Genomic DNA, 6,000 nt, shown 5'->3' on the forward strand with positions numbered 1-6,000 from the left:
GCGGCCCGAAGGCCCGCAGCTGGAAGCGGGCGCCCGGCCGGCAGCGGATGGCGCCGCCCTGCATGCGGGCGCCGCCTTCCTCCTCTCCCCCGCCGCCCTCCAGGCGGACCCCCGCCACATCACGCTCGCCGCCGGCCGCCAGCGCCCACAGGGCGGCCAGCGCCAGGCGAAAGCTGCACTCCCCCACCGCCATCTTGGTGCGCGCAACCTAACTTGTGAGCGGGGGGGGGGGGGGGGTCGCCTGATGGACAGGCCGCTCGCCCAATCGCAACCCGCCCGCCAATCACGGACAAAGGGGGAGCGGGTTCCACGGTCTGATGGACAGGCCGCTCGTCCAATGACAACCCGCCCTCTCCGCCAATGAGGGACAAAGGGGTTCAAGTGCGGTTGAGAGCGCACTGTAAACAAGAGCTCTTAAAGGGAATAGAGCTGCTCATGTCCTCACACTCATGGGATGGGTTAGGGCGGCTGGGCTGGGCTAGGGTAGGGTAGGGTAGGGGTACTTAACAAGGCTGAGGAACCCTCACAACGTTTAAGAAGCATTTAGATGAGCACTTGAAGCACCGTCGCTTACGAGGCTACGGGCTGGAAAACAGTGCGCTCAATGGCCGGCATGGAGACAGTGGGCCGAAGGGCCTCTTTCCGCTCTGCAAGAGTCAGGGCCCATTGTTAGAGATAGAATTTACAGTGCAGAAGGCGGCCATTCGGCCTATCGAATCTGCACCAGTTTGTGGAAGGAGCACCCTAATCCCTGTAACCCGGGACTGCCACCCCCCTAATCCCTGTAACCCAGGACTGCCACCCCCCTAATCCCTGTAACCCGGGACCCCCACCCTAACCCTGTAACCCCACCCAACCCAACCTTTTTTGGACACAAAAGGCAATTTATCACGGCCAATCCACCTAACCTGCACATTTTTAGACTGTGGGAGGAAACCAGAGCATCCAGAGGAAACCCACGCAGACACAGGGAGAAAGTGCAAACTCCACACACCGACAGTGACCCAAACCAGGAACAGTTACCTCCGCCATCACACTCACACACTAAAGCTGCATGCATCGGCCGCCTATTTTTAAAGCAGGCAAGGCGATCCTTGATTTTTTTTTCCCCAATCTGATCAGACACAGCCAGTGTGGATTTGTAAAACGGTCTGAAGAGGACGTTGTGGACAGGATAATGGTTTCTGTGGGTGCCATTTATGTGGGTTTTCTGAATCACATTCAGAAAATATATCCTCGGAAGGGACAATAACCCAAAGCGAAGCCCGCAGAATAAGAGCCTAATTGCTGACCGGGTTAAGACTGGCTGAGGGGCTGAATCCAGGTAGACTGGTACCTGTTGGGGAAAGAGTGCAATCGAAGCAGAGGGCAGATATCATGGTCTGAAGTTGAGTCCAGAAGACTGTAAAGTTGCCGTTTCCCCCAGTGACTGTTTGGGCTGTACTGGAGTATTGCAGCAGGCTGAGGACAGAAAGGTGGCAAATTGGAAGTGGCACACAATAGGACAGTTAGGGTCACGCTGGCGGACTGAGGGGAGGTGGTCCCGCAAAGCAGTCACCCAGTTTGGGTTTAGTCTCCTGCAACATCGAGGAAACTGTGTTGTGAGCAGCGAATACAATGGATTAAATCATAAAAAGTGCAAGTAAATCGCGTCTTAGCCTGGATGGTGTGTTTAGGGCTTGGGATGGGAAGGGGTGGGGGGGTGGGGAGGAGAGAGAGAGAGAGAGAGAGAAAGAGAAGATAACGGGGTAGGTATTCCACTCCTGTATGTACATGGCAAGGCGACGAAGTGTTGGGACAAAAGGGGAGTCGAAAGGATGTCACGGAGGAAAGGGTCCCATTGGAATGCGGAGGGGGGGGGGGGGGAAAGAGATATTTTTGGTGGCGGCCTCATGCAGGAGTTGTCGGAAATGGTGGAGGATGATTAGGTGGAAAGCGAGGACAAGGAGAAAAAGAGTCAATGGGCCGAATGTCCACCTTTTGCACTCTAAGGAAGGGGTGAGGGAAGGAGTGGGGAAAATGGTCAGACACGGTTGAGGGAATCTTCAGCTCAGGAAAAAAGGACGTCAGGAGTGTTGTTTGGGAAGGTAGCATCATCGAAAGAGAGACAAGAGAAATGGGACAACGGGACAGAGTCCTTCCAGGATTCAGGGTGTGAGGAGCTGTAGTCTAGGTAGCTGTGGGAGTTGGTGGGCTTGCAATGAATATTGGTGACAATGGAGACCGAGAACGCGAGCGAAGGGAAGTGTCTGGGGATGGACCATGTGAAGGCGAAAGGTGGAAATCAGAAGCAAAATTGATGAATTTTTCCCACATCCAGATACTACTGATACCGTCATCGATGTACCAGAATAGAGTTGAGGGAGGGGAACGGAGTAGGGCTAGAACAAGGAATGTTCCACACACCACAAAATTACAGGACCCTTAGTCACATCTTTTATTTGGAGGCAGAGAGACAAGTTAAAGGAGGAATTGTTCAGTGGGAAAATACGGACAGTCAGATAGGGGAGGATGGTGGTGGATAGTGACTGTTTGGGCCTTCAAGGAAGGCGGCGGCGAGCCCTCAAGGCCATCCCAGTGGGAGATGGTGGCGTTAGTATGGATTGGTCCATAGTGAAGAGGTGGTGAGGGCCAGGAAACCTGGAACTTGTTGGAATGGTGCAGAGGAAGAATCACGAACATAGGGAAGAGGGGAGAGGAAATAGCGTCAAGATAGAAAGAAATGAGATCAGGAACAGGCTGAACGATGGATCTACCAGGACAGTGCTGTTTGTGGGATTTGGGAAGGGGGTAGAAGCAGGTTGTGAGCAGCTCATTTTAGAATCCATAAAGCGCAGGCCATTTGGCTCATCACATCTGCACCGACCCTCCAAAAGAGCACACTGCCTCTGCCCACTCTCACCCCATCTCCATAACCCGACCCGACCTGCACATCTTCGATACTAAGTGGCAATTTAGCGTGACCAATCCATCTAACCTGCACATCTTTGGACTGTGGGAGGAAACCGAAGCACCCGGAGGAAACCCACGCAGACACGGGGAGAACGTGTGGCAGTGGTCAGCATTGCTGATCACAGCAGCAGGAACCCAGGTTCAATTCTGGCCACGGGTGACTGCCTGCGTGGATTTTGCACGTCAACGCCACATCTCCCCTATTGTATAATCCTCTATCTTTGGAATTCGTAAAGCAATGCATTATGTTGCAGCAAATCCGCAGGGAATCGGTAACCAAGACTCCCTCATGTTGATGGACATCAGAAACAGAGCACTCTATGGAAACCATTTCGCTCACAGCTGACATTTCAACAGCTTAGATAAGCAGAGGGGAACCAGGGTAGGGACTGGCGACTTAGGAAAATTGAATTTTCTGTTTGGCACCCCCTCCCCCCAATGTTCTTGGAAGTGTCCTGATAGCGGGGGTGGGCCACAGCCATTTATACAGAGAATGCCGACGGGAATTCTTGAGAGTGTACTTTCCTCCTCGTGTGCGTGGGTTTCCTCTGGGTGCTCCGGTTTCCTCCCACAGTCCAACGGTGTGCAGGCTAGGTGGATTGGCCATGTTAAATTGCCCCTTAGTGTCCAAAAAAGGTTAGGTAGGGTTACGGGGATGAGGTGGAGATGTGGGCTTAGGCACGGTGCTCTTTCCAAAGGCCGGTACAGACTTGAAGAGCCGCACGACCTCCTCCGCACTGTGAATTCTATGATTAGATTAGGGAGTTTGGTATCCAGTGGCGAGAGCAGGTGAAACCAAACTCCTCAAGCTCCAGTAGCTCGGTCTGAATACCTGCTGGATTGCAGAATTCCCCAGGTTGCCTTCTGCAGGGATCTGCAGTCTGGGCAACAGCGTTGGGGAGGTGGAAATGCAAAACAACCAACCAAATTCTTCCAGTATTAACCCCAGTCGCATGCAGCCTCAATCGAAGGACGCCATTGTGTTGCTGGACATGTCATTCGTCAGACAACACCCCAGAGTCCAGTTTTTGGTTCCCGCCTTGGAAAAAGTTCCAGAGAGAGATGAGAATAGTTCCCAGCTTGAAGAATCTCAGCTACTCGGGCTCAAGGAGTTTGGTCTGTTTAAAATGGAGCAGCACAGACTTAAAACGGTGACCTGACAGAGGTCTACAGAACTATGAAAAGGGCAGACGAGCAGCTCCATGTGCAAATTACTCCACTGTAACAGATTTGGGTGAAGCAGCAAATCAAGTTCAAACAGATGAATGGAGTAGATGTTGCCAGGGGTCTACATTTCCAGAGAACAGCACCACTCTATAATACATTGTTGAGTGGTGTGACGACAGGCACTATCCATCGAACCACGCATCTACGTTGGCGGGATTGAGCGAACCGGTGGCAGGTGGGTAGTCGTTCTTATCCGTCAGTACGGGGACAAGAAAGCAATAGCCCTTTTCCGTACTGAAATCTCCATGCTCGAGATGCAAAAAAAAAAGCTTTAGAAAGACCAAAAAGATTAATTTTCTTTTAATAGAGAAATATAATACATTCCCCCAATTCAGAAGAAATCTCAGTACACAAGTCCTTCCAGCATGGCGACCACGTGCACCATGGGAGGGAATAAGGAAAGATCGACGCTCCTCGCTTACAAAAACCCACTAACAACATCACAGGAAATAATCTGATTGAGAAGTTTGACACATAGGTTTCAGAAGTCAAGAGAAAGAGAAAAAAAACCTCTTTGCTGATCACAGGGTACAAAATCAGAAATTGGCAAAAATCCGTAATGAACCAGTTATGGAGGAGAACACGTTCGGTATCGACTAACTTTATCGAAAACGTCAGAAAGTGCACAACCCAAAGACCAGGATTGGTTCAAAAAGGATCGAAGGACACACACGCGCACACATACACACAGTTTCAAGTGCTTGGTTTGAAAATAGGAGGAGGACGGGGATATATTAATGCATGGAAGGAAGGGGGGGGGGGGGGGGGGGGGGGGGGGAGAGAAATCACAAAAATATACAAATAAATTCTCATTGCAAAATAAATATGGTCTACTTGGAGTGCCACAAGTCAGGGTTAAATCAAGTCTCTTAATTCAAATGTGTCCTGAACACGCAGATCTAGAGGAACATTCTCCACAAGGAAGCGGGAATGTTACAGTATTCTGCAGCACCTCATATTTGTGGTCTAATTATTGCTAGTGTTCAGCTCCGTATGAACAGGAAATAAAAACTATTTGAAACACACACACACACACGCACATATATAATAATGTATACAGGTCACCTCGTGTTTTCATCAGCTGTGTTTCTCTAATGGGTAGACAAGGGGCTGAATCCACCCCATACAAATGGCTATCAAAGTTGAATATTACAATTGCCCAACAAAACTCACTTTAATATATTTAGATTTAAATTTTAAAACGATTCTAAAATCTATACTCTGAAAAAATGATTGCCATTTCTTAGTGCGCACTTATATCCAAGAGCATCTTCCCCGGGAAGTGTAACATGTTAAAGCTATTTAATACCACCAGTAGGTTAATCAATGGGAGGAGGGAAGTACCTCGGGGGAGCTTGTTGGGGCTTGTAGGAGACCGACTCAATGGAAATAAAAATACATTAGATGGGTTATTGGTCATGCCACATGCGCCCCTAATGGGGTCATGTCTATTTATCTTTTTGCTGCAAGCAGGCATTCTTGTTGAGCTAGCCCTCTTCACTGCCTGTTTTGACCACATAGTGAACATTGTTGATCCCAAATACTGCCGCCCTCAGGAAGTCTGCGCCCAAAGCCACGAGAGCACGGCTCAGCAGACAGGCTCCGGCTGACACACACTCCAGTCGAACAGCCAGAGGTCGAGGCCAAGACGGTGCGCACTGGGCAACGGAGAGCGCCCCGAGCAACTCATCCCACTCACAATTCCAAATAGTTTGTCCAATTCATGGGCGGCGCGGTGGTTAGCACTGCTGCCTCACGGCGCCCAGGACCCGGGTTCGATCCTGACCCCGGGTCACTGACCGTGTGGAGTTAGTACATTCT

The sequence above is a fragment of the Scyliorhinus canicula genome, chromosome 26, assembly GCF_902713615.1.
Source record: "Scyliorhinus canicula chromosome 26, sScyCan1.1, whole genome shotgun sequence".
Taxonomy (NCBI): domain Eukaryota; kingdom Metazoa; phylum Chordata; class Chondrichthyes; order Carcharhiniformes; family Scyliorhinidae; genus Scyliorhinus; species Scyliorhinus canicula.